Source organism: Sciurus vulgaris (assembly GCF_902686455.1).
Source record: "Sciurus vulgaris genome assembly, chromosome: 4".
In the NCBI taxonomy this organism is placed as follows: domain Eukaryota; kingdom Metazoa; phylum Chordata; class Mammalia; order Rodentia; family Sciuridae; genus Sciurus; species Sciurus vulgaris.
The window spans coordinates 94,209,249-94,225,878 of NC_136464.1; the positions used below are offsets into that span (position 1 = coordinate 94,209,249).

The following is a 16,630-nucleotide window of genomic DNA, read 5'->3' on the forward strand; positions in this document are numbered from 1 at the left end:
ATAAAAAGGACTGGGGATATAGCTCAGTGGTTAAGCATCCCTGGGTTCAATTCATGGAACCATTCATGGAACCAAGAAAAAAAATGTTAACCATTTTTTTTTTTTTTTTGAGTAAATGCAAACTATGTGCTAAGAACATTTAGCACATTTTTAAAGTTATACATTTTTTTATTGTAAACAAATGGGATACATGTTGTTTCTCTGTTTGTACATGGCGTAAAGGCATAACATTTGTGTAATCATAAATTTACATAGGGTAATGTTGTTTGATTCATTCTGTTATTTTTTCCCTTCCCCCCACTCCTCCCACCCCTCCCACCCCTCTTTTCCCTCTATACAGTCCTTCCTTCCTCCATTCTTGCCCCCCTCCCTAACCCTAACTCTAACCCCTCCCACCCCCATTATGTGTCATCATCCACTTATTAGCAATATCATTCATCCTTTGGTTTTTTCAGATTGGCTTATCTCACTTAGCATGATATTCTCCAATTTCATCCATTTGCCTGCAAATGCCATAATTTTATCATTCTTTATGGCTGAGTAATATTCCATTACTGTGGAATTATATATATATATAAAATTCCATTATATTATATATATTTTATATATATATAATTATATATATATATAAAATTCCATTATATTATATATATATATATATATATATCACAGTTTCTTTATCCATTCATCAATTGAAGGGCATCTAGGTTGGTTCCATAGTCTGGCTATTGTGAATTGAGCAGCTATGAACATTGATGTGGCTGTATCTCTGTAGTATGCTGATTTTAAGTCCTTTGAGTATAGGCCAAGGAGTGGGATTGCTGGGTCAAATGGTGGTTCCATTCCAGGTTCTCTAAGGAATCTCCACACTGCTTTCCAGAGTGGCTGCACTAATTTGCAGCCCCACCAGCAATGTATGAGTGTACCTTTCTCCCCACATCCTCTCCAACACCTGTTGTTGCTTGTATTCTTGATAATCACCATTCTAATTGGGGTGAGATGGAATCTTAGGGTGGTTTTGATTTGCATTTCTCTTATTACTAGAGATGTTGAACATTTTTCCATATGTTTGTTGATTGCTTGTAGATCTTCTTCTGTGAAGTGTCTATTCATTTCCTTAGCCCGTTTGTTGACTGGATTATTTGTATTCTTGGTGTAGAGTTTTTTGAGTTCTTTATAGATTCTGGAAATTAGTGCTCTATCTGAAGTATGAGTGGCAAAGATTTTCTCCCACTCTGTAGGCTCTTTCTTCTCATTGCTGATAGTTTCCTTTGCTGAGAGAAAGCTATTTAGTTTGAATCTATCCCAGTTATTGATTCTTGCTTTTATTTTTGTACTGTGGGAGTCCTGTTGAGGAAGTCTGGTCCTAAGCCGACATGTTGAAGATCTGGACCTACTTTTTTCTTCTATAATCTGCAGCGTCTCTGGTCTGATTCCGAGGTCCTTAATCCATTTTGAGTTTAGTTTCATGCATGGTGAGAGATATGGGTTTAGTTTCATTCTGTTGCATATGGATTTCCAGTTCTCCCAGCACCATTTGTTGAAGAGGCTATCTTTTCTCCATTGCATATTTTTGGCACCTTTGTCTAGTATGAGAAAATTGTATTTATTTGGGTTTGTGTCTGTGTCCTCTATTCTGTACCATTGATCTACGTGTCTATTTTGGTACCAATACCATGCCGTTTTTGTTACTATTGCTTTGTAGTAGAGTTGAAGATCTGGTATTACGATACCCCCTGTTTCATTCTTCCTGCTAAGGATTGCTTTATCTATTCTGGGTTTCTTATTCTTCCAGATGAATTTCATAATTGCTTGCTCTATTTCTGTAAGGTACGTCATTGGGATTTTAATTGGAATTGCATTGAATCTGTATAGCACTTTTGGTAGTATGGCCATTTTGACAATATTAATTCTGCCTATCCAAGAACATGGGAGATCTTTCCATCTTCTAAGGTTTTCTTTAATTTCTTTCTTTAGTGTTCTGTAGTTCTCATTGTAGAGGTCTTTCACCTCTTTTGTGAGATTGATTCCCAAGTATTTTATTTTTTTCAAGGCTATTGTGAATGGGGTAGTTTTCCTAATTATTCTTTCCAAAGATTCATCACTTATGTATAAAAATGCATTAGATTTATGTGCACTGATCTTATATCCCGCTACTTTACTGAATTCATTTATGAATTCTAAAAGTTTTCTGGTGGAATTTCCTGGTTCCTCTAAGTATATAATCATATCATCAGCAAATAGGGATAGTTTGAGTTCTTCTTTTCCAATTCGTATCCCTTTAATTTCTTTGGTTTGTCTAATTGCTCTGGCTAGAGTTTCAAGGATGATGTTGAATAGAAGTGGTGAAAGAGGGCATCTCTACCTTGTTGCAGTTTTTAGGGGGAATGCTTTCAGTTTTTCACCATTTAGAATGATGTTGGCCATGGGCTTAGCATAGATGGCCTTTACAATGTTAAGGAATGTTCCCACTATCGCTATTTTTTCTAATGTTTTGAGCATGAAGGGGTGCTGTATTTTATCAAATGCTTTTTCTGCATCTATTGAAATAATCATGTGATTCTTGACTTTAAGTCTATTGATATGGTGAATTACATTTATTGATTTCCTAATGTTGAACCAACCTTGCATCCCTGGGATGAAACCCACTTGATCATGGTGCACTATCTTTTTAATATGTTTTTGTATGCGATTTGCTAAAATTTTGTTGAGAATTTTTGCGTCGATGTTCATTAAGGATATTGATCTGAAATTTTCTTTCCTCGATGTGTCTCTGTCTGATTTAGGTATCAGTGTGATATTGGCTTCATAGAATGAGTTTAGGAGGGTTCCCTCCTCTTCTGTTTTATGGAATACTTTGAGAAGTATTGGAATGAACTCTTCTTTAAAGGTTTTGTAGAACTCGGCTGAGAACCCATCTGGTCCCAGACTTTTCTTTGTTGGTAGGCTTTTGATGACTTCTTCTATTTCATTACTAGAAATTGGTCTATTTAAATTGTGTATGTCCTCCTCGTTCAGTTTAGGCAATTCATATGTCTCTAGAAACCTGTTGATGTCTTTGAAATTTTCTATTTTGTTGGAGTATAGATTTTCAAAATAGCTTCTAATTATGTTTTGTATTTCAATCCTGTCTGTTGTGATATTTCCTTGTTCATTCCGAATTTTAGTGATTTGGGTTTTCTCTCGTCTTCTCTTTGTTAGTGTGGCTAAAGGTTTATCAATTTTGTTTATTTTTTCAAAGAACCAACTATTTATTTTGTCAATTTATTGTATTGTTTCTTTTGTTTCAATTTCGTTGATTTCAGCTCTGAGTTTAACTATTTCCTGTCTTCTACTACTTTTGGTGCTGGTCTGTTCTTCTTTTTCTAGGGCTTTGAGCTGTAGTGTTAGGTCGTTTATTTGTTCAGTTTTACTTCTTTTATTAGATGGGCTCCATGAAATAAATTTTCCTCTAAGTACTGCTTTCATAGTGTCCCAGAGATTTTGATATGATGTTTCTTTGTTCTCATTTACCTCTAAGAATTTTTTAATTTCCTTCCTAATATCTTCTGTTATCCATTCATCATATAATAGCATATTGTTTAATCTCCAGGTGTTGGAGTAGTTTCTGTTTTTTACTCTTTCATTTATTTCTAACTTCAATCCATTATGATCTGATAGAATACAAGGCAGTGTCTCTATCTTCTTGTATTTGCTAACATTAGCTTTGTGGCATAATATATGGTCTATTTTAGAGAAGGATCCATGTGCTGCTGAGAAGAAAGTGTATTCGCTCTTGGTTGGATGGTATACTCTATAAATGTCTGTTAAGTCTATATTATTGATTGTGTTATTGAGATCTATGGTTTCTTTGTTCAATTTTTGTCCTGAAGATCTGCCCAGTGGTGAGAGAGGCGTGTTAAAATCACCTAGTATTATTGTGTTATGGTCTATTTGGTTTCTGAAATTGAGAAGGATTTGTTTGACATACATGGATGAGCCACTGTTTGGGGCATAGATGTTTATGATTGTTATATCTTGCTGATTTATGCTTCCCTTAAGCAGTATGAAATGACCTTCTTTATCCCTTCTAACTTTGGCTTGAAGTCCACATTATCTGAAATGAGGATGGATACTCTAGCTTTTTTGCTGAGTCCATGTGCATGGTATGTTTTTCCCCATCCTTTCACCTTTAGTCTATGGGTATATTTTTCTATGAGGTGAGTCTCTTGCAGCAACATATCGTTGGATCTTTCTTTTTAATCCAATCTGCCAGTCTATGTCTTTTGATTGTTGAATTCAGGCCATTAACATTCAGGGTTATTACTGAGATATGATTTGTATTCCTGGTCATTTGGTTCATTTTTTAAATTTTATTTATTTATTTATTTGACATGACTTGGTTCCTCTTTTATTTGACAATTCCTTTAGGATAATTCCTCCCTTTGCTGATTTGCTTCTTTGTTTTTCATCTCTTCCTCATGGAATATTTTGCTGAGAATGTTCTGTAATGCCGGCTTTCTTTTTGTAAATTCCTTTAGCTTTTGTTTATCATGGAAGGATTTTATTTCATCATCAAATTTGAAGGTAAGTTTTGCTGAGTATAAGATTCTTGGTTGGAATCTATTTTCTTTCAGGGCTTGAAAAATATTGTTCCAGGCCCTTCTAGCTTTTAGGGTGAGGATTGAAAAATCTGCTGATATCCTTATTGGTTTCCCCCTGAATGTAATTTGGTTCTTTTCTCTTACAGCCTTTAAAATTCTGTCTTTAGGGGCTGGGGAGATAGCTTGGTCGGTAGAGTGCTTGCCTTGCAAGCACAAGGCCCTGGGTTCGATCCCCACCACCCAAAAAAAAAAAAAAAATTCTGTCTTTATTTTGTATGTTAGGTATTTTCATTATAATGTGCCTTGGTGTGGGTATGTTGTAATTTTGTGTATTTGGAGTCCTATAAGCCTCTTGAACTTGATTTTCCATTTCATTCTTCAGATTTGGGAAATTTTCTGATATTATTTCATTGGCTAGATTGTTCATTCCTTTGGTTTGTTTCTCTAAGCCTTCCTCAATCCCAATAATTCTTAAATTTGGCCTTTTCATGATATCCCATAGTTCTTGTAGATACTGTTCATGATTTCTTACCATGTTCTGTGTTTGTTCAACTTTGTTTTCAAGGTTAAATATTTTGTCTTCAATGTCTGAGGTTCTGTCTTCCAGGTGTTCTATCCTATTGGATATGCTTTCTATGGAGTTCTTAATTTGGTTTATTGTTTCCTTCATGTCAAGGATTTCTGTTTTTTTTTTTTCAATATCTCTCTTTATTGAAATGATCTTTTGCTTCCTGTATTTGCTCTTTTAACTGTCGATTGGTGCGATCATTCAATGCCTGCATTTGCTCTTTCATGTCATCGTTTGGTTCCTTGATCATTTTAATTATGTACATTCTGAACTCCTTTTCTGTCATTTCTTCTGCCATGCTGTCATTGGGTTTTATTGATGTAACATCTAGATTTGTTTGGGGCATTTTCTTCCCTTGTTTTCTCATATTGTTCAGGTATCAGTGGACCGCTGAGATATTGCAGATTTCCTCTATTGACTTATAATGTCCCTGAAGATTTCTAGTATATCCCCTCTTAGCCTTCAGTAGGCTGAAGTCTTGGAGGAAGTTGATAGTGCGGTACTCCACCAGGAAGCTGCCTCTCTAGGGGTGGTGGCCTTCAGGTGGGGTGTACTCCCTGCTAGTGGGCAGAGGTGCCTCCACTTGTTGACCAATAGTCATCCAAAGGGGAACTAGGCTGCGGGCTGAGGCAAGGCCTGTTTGGGCCTGTGTCTCTGGTTTTACCGTCCTTGTGGGAAAACCTCACTCGGCAGGGAAGACTTACCCGGTGGGGAGGTTTTGCTGGTGAGTTCCCCTCCTAGAGGTTCCCCTCAATCTACAACTACCGCCTGGGCTGGGCTGCCTTCCTCTGCAATGTTCCCAGGGGCCCAGACCTACCTCCTGGGCCTGGGAGCCTCACCCTTCGCACACGAGTCTCCTTAGGCTGCCTCTCCTCAGAGAATCTGCCCGCAGTCCTGGAACCTTCACTCCACCCCTAAGCGTGTCTCTGTGCAGCTCTTCCACCAAGAAGCCTGCTAGGTCCTGGGACCCTGCTCTGCACCTAATCGCCTGGCTATGTGGCCCCTCCTCTGAGCAGCCATCTGGAGCCCTGTACAATCGCTCCGAGTCCTGTCAACTGCCCGTAGCCGTGGGCAGTCACTCCGAGTCCAAGTGATCCACCCCGTTTCTCCTCCTCCTCCGGGTAGCCCCCCGGTGTTCAGGAGCAGTCGCTTTGAGTCCAAACAACTCACCATCGCCTCCTCCTCTGAGCAGCTGCCTGGAGCTCTGATGCAGTCACTGCGAGTCCAAGCCACCTGCCGCGCTCCTCCTCCTCCTCCTCCTCCTCCTCCTCCTCCGGGCTGCTCCTGGTGTTCAGAAGCGATCTCTCTGAGTCCAAACAGCTCGCTGCACAGCTCTTCCTCTGGCAACCGCCTGTAGCTCTGGTGCAGTCACTCCGAGTCCAAGCAACCCACCACGCTCCTTCTCCTCCTCTTCCAGGCAGGCCCCAGTGTTCAGGAGTGGTTTCTCTGAGTCCAAACAGCTTTCCTTGCAGCTCCTCCTCTGGGCAGCCGCCCAGAGCCCCAGTGGTTGCTCCGAGTCCAAGCGCTGTGCTGAGCGGCCTCCTCTACGATGCTCGTAGTTGTCTGAGTTCACTGCTCCAGCGGGGGAGGGGTGTCTTGTTGGGCAGCTTTACTTCACAAAGTTCCCTGCGTTCTGGGACTACCGCCCCATCCGGAATGTCTCCCCAACGGGAGAGACTCACCCGGCTGCTTTGAGTTGGTCCCAAGTCTCTCAATATCCCCTCTTTTGAATCCTGAGTCCTGGAGCAACATGAAATGCAGCCACCCTCTAGTCCACCAACTTGAAACCCTTGTTAACCATTTTTTTGAGGGTACTGTGGATCAAACTCAGGGGCACTTTACCCACTGAGCAACATCTCCAGCCCTTTTTATTTTTTGAGACAGCGTCTTGTTAAGTTGCCCAGTCTGGCCTGTAACTTGCAATCTCTGCCTCAGCCTCCTGGGATAACAGGGCTGTGCCACCTCAATTGACTAAGTCTTTTATTTGAATTGTTCCTTGGAATGAAATGTGAATAACAGGAATCACAGGGTTTGCGCAGATTCTGCCAAACAGATTCCAGGTACTTGTTCCAATTTGGCATCAGAGCTAGGACTCTCTTGCTGGCAGCTGTGGGACACAAGGAGGATTGAGGAGGTGGGTACAGAAGGGACATAGACCAGGGTAACAACTTCTGGGGACTTTTTTGGCTGTGCTTCTCCTGTTTGCCTCCCTCTTCAAAAATTCCATGTCTTCCTTCCCCAGAGCCAAAGGTCAATTTCCTTTCTTCAGGAAAGATTTCATCCCATTTGGCCTACTTTGTCCTGCTCCCCAGATCTTTGTATACACTTTTTTCTTGGTTTTGACATTTTATCTTCTATGATAGGTGGTTACTTCCTCTGGATGTCTTAGTCCAGATCCATGAATTCCTGGGAAGGAAACTTACACTTACTTCAGAAATACTGTAGCCCAGGTACAAGTGGCTGCACGTTTAGAAATGTCTACTCAGGGACTGGGGGTGTAGCTCAGTGGCAGACCACTTGCCTAGATGCACAAGGCCTCGGGTTCAAGCCCCATTACTGTTTAAAAAACAAAAAAATATCTGCTAAAACTTAGTACCATTTTACCTGAGTGAGGGTTTCCCTAAACTTGGTCTGTGTGTCTAAACTATCTTGAGTTCTAAGTCATTAAAATTTACAAGATGGGTTGTGCAAGGTGGCACATGCCTGTAAGCCCAGTGATTTGGGAGGCTGAAGTGGGAGGATTGTGAATTCAAGATCAGTCACAGGGCTGGGGTTGTAGCTCAGTGTTAGAGTGCTTGCCTAGCATGTGTGAGACACTGTGTTCGATTCTCAGCACATGTAAATAAATGAATAAATAAATGAGTAAATGAAGGTCCACCAACAGCTAAAAATAAATAATATAATAATATAATAAATAATAAATAATTATATATATAATGTTTAAAAAAGATCAGCCTCAGCAATTTAGTAAGGCCCTGAGCAACTTGACAAGTGCCTGTCTCAAAATTAAAAAAAAAAAAAAAAAAAAAAAAAGAAAAGGCTGGGGAATCTGACTAAGTGGTTAAGTGCCCCAGGTTTAATCTCTAGTACCAAAAAAAAAATTACATGATGGGCTGGATGTGGTGGCACACACCTATAATCCCAGTTACTCAGGAGACTGAGGCAGGAGAATTGCAAGTTCAAAGCCAGCTTCAGCAACTTAGCAAGGCTTGGCAAGACCCTAAGCAACTTAGTGAGAACGTGTTTCAAAATAAAAACTAAAAAGGGATGGGGATGTTACTCAGTGATCAAGAGCCCCTGGCTTCAATCCCTGGTATCTAAATAAAGAAATAAAACTTACATGATGGGCTGGGGATGTAGCTCAGTGATAGTGTTTGCTTAGAATGTACAAGGCCCTGGGTTTAATCCCCAGCACCGCAAAATAAATAGTTTAATAAACAGAATAAAATTATGTGTTAGGTTTTTTGGTTTGTTGGTTGGTTGTTTTTTGGTGGTACTGGGGATTGAACTCAGGGGTGTTCTACCACTGGGCTACATTTCTAGCCCTTTTTTGTTGTTGTTGCTTTTTGAGACAGGGTCTCCATAAGTTGTCCAGTCTGACCTCAAACTTTCTATCCCCTGTCTTAGCTTCCCAAGTTGTAGGGATTACAGGCATGTGCCACCATGCCCAGCAAAAAGGTGTATTAGTATTCTATGTGACTACTTACACCAAAGATAGCAATCTTTGCAATTTTGGAGGTCAGGAGTCCTGTGTGCTGGGCATGGGGCTGTTACAGAGGGTCTTGGAGTCTCAAGACAAGCTTTGATCAGCTGGGATCTTATTAGAAGGCTCTGGGTGAAAATCTACTTGGAGGCTTACTCAGATTGTCCTTGCACTTGATGGTAGGACTTGGGCAAGTGGTGGGGGAAGAGGCAGTGCTAGTAGGAGATGGACAGAGCTGGCCTTTCTCCCCTAGGTCTTAATTCTGTCCATCCCAGTAAGCCAATTCATTACCAGTCTCCATAGTGAAGGTAAATAAACCCCAGGCTTTGCTTAGGCCACCACTGCATGATTTCTGTCTCCATCCATTCAGGTGTAATCCAGGAAGATGGAGCCGTGGAGTGAGGAGCAGGTTAGGGGTAAGTGCCAGAGGGCTGCACTTGGTGGTTGCATCATGATTTTATTTATTTATTTTTTTTTGGCAGTTATGAAGCCCTTGACCATCTGCCCACCCCCACCCCACTGCTCTGGCTATGTCTGGCCTCTAATAGAAATCCTATGGTTTTCTCCTTCTTCCTTGTTCTAGCACCTCAGCAACAATCTTTAACATCACCTCCCCCTACTACTCCCTACCTATTTCACCTCAGCTCCAAGTGCTTCCCTGACCTAGTGTCTGTACCAGGTAGCCAGCTTTCCTAGGACAGTTCAAACCCATAGTGTGCTCAGCCTGATGGTCCTTCCACTCTCCTCTCCATGTTACTTGGTACTGTCTGCCAGTCTGGTCCTCATGAGATTCAAAACTGGAAGTGCACCCATTTTCAACATTACACAGTCCCTTGTGGAGCCCTGGAGCTGCACAGAGGGGCAAGGATGATAGTGCTGGAAGGGACTTTCAGAGAACTCTGTTTTCTGTGCACCAGGGGAAACTTCAGGGAAGGACTGGCATTGGGAGCAGGGACCCATGGCCAAGAACCCCTCAGGACACATGCATTTAGTCCTGCAGCTATTGGGAACAATGGGTGCTAATGGTAGAGTCTTTTCCAGAAATTGTCCTTGCCCTAAGGTCAAGTCCCCTCTCTTGGAAACCTGGCACTGATTTGGTAATATAGGTGTTTTTTGCCTCCAGGCAGGATGTCTTTGACCAATAAGCCAAGCTCCAGAGCTCCCTGTGAGGTGAAAGGAAGTGCATCCCAACTCAACACTGCTTCTGCCCAACCAGTTCCCCTTATTATCCATAGGTGCTATTTCTGAGAATAATCCCCAGTAAACTTTCTGCTGCACATGGCAAGTGTGTGCTATTTCTCAGGGAACCAAATCTAAGGCACTTGGGTCCAGGGAGGGTAGAGGAAGCGGACTCTAAAATGGGATTCTAGAGCTGCACCTCCAGCTGGCCACCACCACTGAGGGGTCATATCCCCTGGCATTTTGTAGTAGGTGAAATTATTAGGACTTTCACAATTGATGAGTTGGGATGGGATGTAATAACTCAGGCTTCTGAAAGATTCTGGGGCAGGACTAATGATAAGATCTGGAAGTTGGATGGATGCTGTTGAGACTGTTGATTGGAGAAAAAGGCGAGCATGACTCATCACCAACTGAAGGTAAAGTGTCAAAGTCACTGGGCTTTCCAGGCTGCATTAAAGAGACTTTATTTCCTGCCGTTGGAGGACTGGAAATGCTGAGGATGTGGCCCAAAGCTTAAAAGAGCTGAAAAAAAAAAAAAAAAAAAATGATGAACCCTTAGTGAGGTTCCCTGAGGGTTAAATAGAGAGTCTGAAGCCCTTAGATTCCCAGGAATGCCTCTTCTGCACCTCAAAAAGGTGTGATGCCACCTCTGACTTACAAGGCAACAACTGCCTCTTGGGAACAGCCCCCACCTCCCCTCCTGGTCACAAAAGCTTGAATCAAGACTTGACTCCACTTGACGGGGGAAGTGATGGGTATGGTAAGAAAGGAAAGGGACCAAATTCTGAAAAAGTTACAGGTCTCAGCCATGGTGACCAACTCACAATTGTGTGTGTGTGAGTCCCAAGGGTGCTGGGACAAGATGAGAGGAGGCAGAACATAAAGTTGGATGTGGCAACATTCTTATAGACCATCCCATTCACCCATTATATTGACAAAATTGGTTAATTGGTATAGAAGATAAAGAAACATGGAAATTATGTTTGAAGACTTGGTAAGGTATGTGCACTTTGGAGGAATGGAGACAAATTCTGTGGGTTCCCACATTAGTCAATACTGAGGAATATTTGCCAAACAATAAACTGCCTATATATATTTTTGGAGATATGTGCTGAGATTTGAACCCAGAGCCTTGTGTGTGCTCTGCCACTGAGCTACATTCATAGCCCTGCAACTGACTATATTTAAATTGTAAAATTTGGACTAGGGGAGTAGTTCAGTGATAGAATGCTTGCCTAGCCTGTGCAAGACACTAGATTCAATTCTCCAGCATCATCAAATCAAATAAAAACGAACAAAAAAACAATGTAAAACAAAGTTTGAGGAGTTTTGACAGGTGTATATGACCATGAAATCACCATAATCAGGAAAATTAACCCCAAACCTTTTTTTTTTTTTTTTTTTTGGTGGTGCTGTGGATCAAACCCAGGGCCCTCTGTATGCCCTCTCCCACTGAGCTACATTCCCAGTCCCTAAAGTTCTCTAGTTTTTTTGTAATCCATTTCTTCCTTTCCTGCTGGCCCACTCCCAAGTGCCAATACCAGGCAGCCATTAATCCGCTTTCTGTCTGATTAGTTTGCATTTTCTAGACTTTAAAAAAAATTTTTTTTGTAGTTGTAGGTGGACAGAATGCCTTTATTTATTTATATTTATGTGGTGCTAAAGATCAAATCCAGTGCCTCATATATGCTAGGCAAGCACTCTGACACTGAGCTACAGTCCCAGCCTGATTTTTTCTAGACTTTTATATAGAGTGAGCCATATAGCATATACTCTTTTTTTTTTTTTTTTTTTTTTTTTTTTTGTGGTACTGGGGATTGAACTCAGGGCCTTGTGCTTGCAAGGCAAGCACTCTACCAATTGACCTATATCCCCAGTCCTATAGCATATATTCTGTTGTCTGGTTTCTTTCTACCAGTATAATTGTTTTGAGATCTTTGTTGATATCTCTCCTTATTCTGAAATAGTATTCTATTATTTGAATATATCATAATTTATCAATTCATCTGTTGATGAACATTTAGATTGTTTTCAGTTCTTAACTATTACAAATAAAACTCATTTTTGTGGGGGGATGTTCTGGATTGAACCCAGGGTCACTCAACCACTGAGCCACATCCCCAGCTCTTTTATGTATTTTGTTTAGAGACAGCATCTCTTTAAGTTGTTTAGGGCCTTGCTAAGTTGCTGAGGCTGGCCTTGAATTTGAGATCCTCCTGCCTCAGACTCTTGAGCTGTTGGAATTACAGGCATGAGCCACACTGTGTCTGGCATGATTGACTTTTCACTTAGTATAATTTGCTTGAGATCCATCTAAGTTGTTGAACATATTAACAGTCTGTTCCTTTTTATTGCCAAATATTACATGATATAGAGTGTGCCAAAGTTTGTTTAAACATTCATCCATTTGAGTTTTCCCCTGGTTAAGGCAATTATTTTATTTTAATAAAATAATTTTTTTAGATGTTGATGGACCTTTATTTTATTATTTATATGTGATGCTGAGACTTGAACTTAGTGCCTCACACATGCTAGACAAGTGCTCTACCACTGAGCCATGACCCTAGCTCTATGGCAATTATTAATAATACCTCTATGAACATTTATGATATCACTTTTCTTGATATGTGTGATTGCTGGGTTGTATGGTAAGTAATTTTATAAGAAATTACCAACTGTTTCAAGGGTGGCTGTACTATTTTACATTACTACCGGCGATGTGTGATTTAGTTTCTCTGCATTATTTTGCGCCACATTATTACCCCTCTCCCGCTTGGGATATACCCCAATCCCAGGGGCATTCTACCACTGAGTTGCATTTCCAGGATTTTTTTCTTTTTAACTTTGAGACAGAGTTGTGGGCCTGTGATCCTCTTGCCTGAGCTGCTTAAGTAGCTAGGATTACAGGCTTGCCACTGTACCTGGCTCTTCATCTTCACTTTTAACATTGTGTACTATCTCTTAGCAAAGTAATAAATAACATAAAATGAAAATAAATATTCTTTTGTATGTGTGTTGGTGGTACTGAGGATTGAACCTTGCCCATGCTAGGCAAGCACACCATCTCTAAGTTATATCCTTCCCCAACCTTATTTTTATTTTATTTTGAAACAGTGTTTCATTAAGTTGCTCAGGCTGGCCTTGAATTTGCAGTCCTCCTGTCTCAGCCTTCTGAGTATCTGGGATTACAGGCACTGCACCACTGTGCTCAGCTTGTGTTAAACATTATTTTTTTTAGTCACTCCAGTATGTGTATAGTGATAGCTCCTTGTGAGTTTAATTTGTATTTCCCTATAGCTAATGATGTTGAACATCTTTTCATGAGTTATGCCAATGAATATCCTCTTTGGCGAAATACATGTTTATGCCTTTTGGTAATTTACTCTTTGAATTTTTAAAAAGTTTGTTGTCTTATAATGAGTTATAAATAATAATTTTTTTATGTATTCCAACTTCAAGTCCTTTATTGGATATCTATTTTACTAATATTTTCTCCCAGTCTCTGACTTCTCTTTTCATTCTATAATAGTGAAGAACAAAAATTTTAATTGTGATGAAGTCTAATTTATTGATATTTTTCATTTGTGGATTATAATCTTTGTGTATTACTTAATCAATCTTTACTAAACCAAAGATCATCATAAATTCTTATAGAATTTATGTTAATTACACATTAAACACCTTAGGTGTTCTACTGCTGAAAGGACCTTTAAGATTCAAACAGTTTATACTTACACTGTTTCAGGCATAGTAGCAACAGTGGAAGGAAAAGCAATGGGGGAGTTTGGGGACCTCAGGTGTAGGCTTCTTTGCATTTTCATTATGGAGACACACAGGATGCACTGTGATTTCAGAGCTTGAACCACTTGTGCACTGTATGTGTAGCACCTCGGTACTATGAAGCCCAACTTTTTTTTTTTAAATAACATTTATTGGTGTCACTTATGGTAGAAAAAAGTTCCTACACCAGATGTGCATGACCCAATTGTTAAATAGAACATTTCTGAGGTGAACACACATCCTGACCCATGTTTTTATACCCAGTTTTTAAGATAGCCAATTCCTCCTCTCCCCCCACCCCAAAACATGTGAGCAACTGCTAATGAAAAGCAGTAAGAAGCCCAACTTTTGTGTATGGTGGAGGTGAGGAAGTACAATCGTATAAAATTAAGCTGGTCACCTAGGCACATTCCAGCTTTGTGACCACCTTAACTTTCAAAATCCTCCAGACCCTACTAAATCCACGTGCAAATTATAAATTCAATTATTATTCAGCAATGTTGATGGCCTAGTCCTGCCCTGAAACAGCTCATGGACCCATGGTTATAGATATTATAGATGTCATTTATTTATTTACTTTTTTGTTTGTTTTGTTTTCTATCTTCCTTTGTTTTTGATTCTGGTGATTGAAACTAGGGCATTGTGCATGAGAAGCACATGTTCTACCACTAAGCTATGCCTCAGCTCCCATCACTTATCTTTAGTTAATACATTTCACAGCATTGGCTAAGGATCAATACCTGGGATAAACATGAGGTTAATCCGGATCAGCTGTTAACCCAGGCATACAAATTTTGTGGTTTAGCTTTTACATTTAGGTTGATGATCCATTTTCAGTTATTTTATGTATACACAATTAATTTGCATATATTAATCTTAGATATTCTTCCACCATGCTAAACTCATCACTGGAGATTTTAGGGGTCCTGTGGTTTAGGATATGTTTGAACATTTTCCTCCAAAGTAAACTATAAATGATTGCATTATATCTATTTTTTTTTTTAAACCAGGGATTAAATCCAGGGGCACTTATACCCAGCCTGCTTTTTTAATTTTAAATCTTTGGGACTGGGTCTTGTTAAGTTGCTCAGGGCCTCACTAAATTGATGAGATTGGCTTTGAACTTGCAATTCTCCTGCCTAAGCCTCACAAGTTGCTGGGATTACAGGTGTGTACCACTGTGCCTGGTGTAAATGATTGCATCTTATATCTCCCACCAATAAGATAAAGTACCATGTATGGTAAACTCCCTGGAGTTTGAAGATAGCAAATTTCATGGGTGGAAATGCTGTTCTGGCCCATTTCTGAGCTACATGAAGGACTGTTGGCTTTGACTGGGGCCTAGAGCAGGAAAGGGGTCTATAGTAAGTTCAGGTTGTGGCCATGTTAGCAGCTCTAAATCCTTGCACCATAAAATCTGGTGGAATTTACTGTACTTACAGTATCTGTGGTAAGAAAAGCTGCTATTTGAAATTTATGGCAAGTACCATTGTGAGTTATCACAATGTAAACCCATAGGGTTCTGGATCAAGGTCATACCATCTATAACAGAGAATTATAGATATATGCCATCCAAATCCCCCCAAACAAAACAGCCCCTTAAGTACTCCTGAACTCTGATGGGGACAGAGTACCCACCAAGAAACATCAAGTGACTTTGCAGCCAGAGCCACCTGTCTTGAGCTGGGTTCTATTAGACCCAGCAAGACATGAGGTCATTGGACTTAAGCACACCATAGTTAATGGTAGTGTTCATCCCAGTTCTCAGCATGAGAGGGCCAGATGACACACATAAACTGCACAGTAGAGGGTCCAGGACCTGCGTCACCCACTAATGTTGATTAGGGCTCCTCTCTCATTCAGATCAGAACTGGGGTTGTGCAAGGGGTCTTGACATGAGTGGGAGGAAAGGGACCAAGCTTGAATGGGTTGACTTGTAAGGTGAGTGTACATCAAAAATAGTGCCATAGCTCCACATGAGGAAGCCCTGAAGAACAGTGGTGAGGGAAAATCCCTCCAAAGGGCAGAAATTCTGGCAGTGCACCTAGTCATTCACTGTGTGTGAAAAGTGGACTAAGATTAGACACTATGTTAACTCATGGACAGGGGTTAGTTCCTTAGCTGAAGATCAGAAATTTAGGAGGACTGGGAGGTATGGTAGGCTGGAAATTGCATCCACTCCAGATATATCCTTGTCCTAATCCTGGAACCTGTGAATGTGCCTGTTTTAGTCAGCTTTTTATTTGCTATGTCTAAAAGGACCCGACCAGAATAACTGTAGAGAAGGAAAGGGTTTTTTAAGGGCTCACAGTTTCAGAGGTTTCAATCCATAGACAACAGACTCCATTCCTTGTGGCTTAAAGTGAGGCAGGACATCATGGTGGAAGAGTGTGGCAGAGGAAACCAGCTCAAATGATGATCAGAAAGCAGAGAGAGAAAGTCTTGCCTTGCCATACACAAATATATACCCCAAAGTTATGCCCCAGTTCCCACCTTGTCCAGTCACACACTTCCTGCCTCCAGTTACCATTCAGTCAATCCCTATCAGGGGATTAATTCCTTGAGTGAGTTAAGACTCTCACAACCCAATCACTTCTCCTCTGAACCTTCTTGCATTGTTTTGCATGTGAGCTTTTGGGGGACACCTTCCATCTAAATCATAACAGTGCCTTTATTTGGAAAAAGTGTCTCTGCACTTGAGATTCAGCATTTTTCAAATGAGATCATCCTGGATGTGTGGGCCCTAAATGTTATCATGAATGTCCTTATAAGAGAGTGACAGAGGGAGATGAGATGGGCATAGAAGAGGTCATG

At 40.5% G+C, this 16,630-nt stretch overlaps 1 protein-coding gene across 3 annotated transcripts in view; it reads left to right on the plus strand.

Annotated features, from left to right (window-relative positions):
* The window catches only part of HNRNPF (heterogeneous nuclear ribonucleoprotein F), a 118,574-nt gene that overhangs the window by 69,047 nt on the left and 32,897 nt on the right, over positions 1 to 16,630 (plus strand). The window contains exon 7 of one of the 3 annotated variants that reach the window (XR_013763445.1): positions 9,225 to 9,270. The exons of the other annotated variants lie outside the window; for them this stretch is intronic. The gene's annotated coding sequence lies outside the window, so the exon portion shown is untranslated. The remainder of the gene's footprint in view (positions 1 to 9,224; positions 9,271 to 16,630) is intronic. 3 annotated transcript variants of the gene reach the window in all.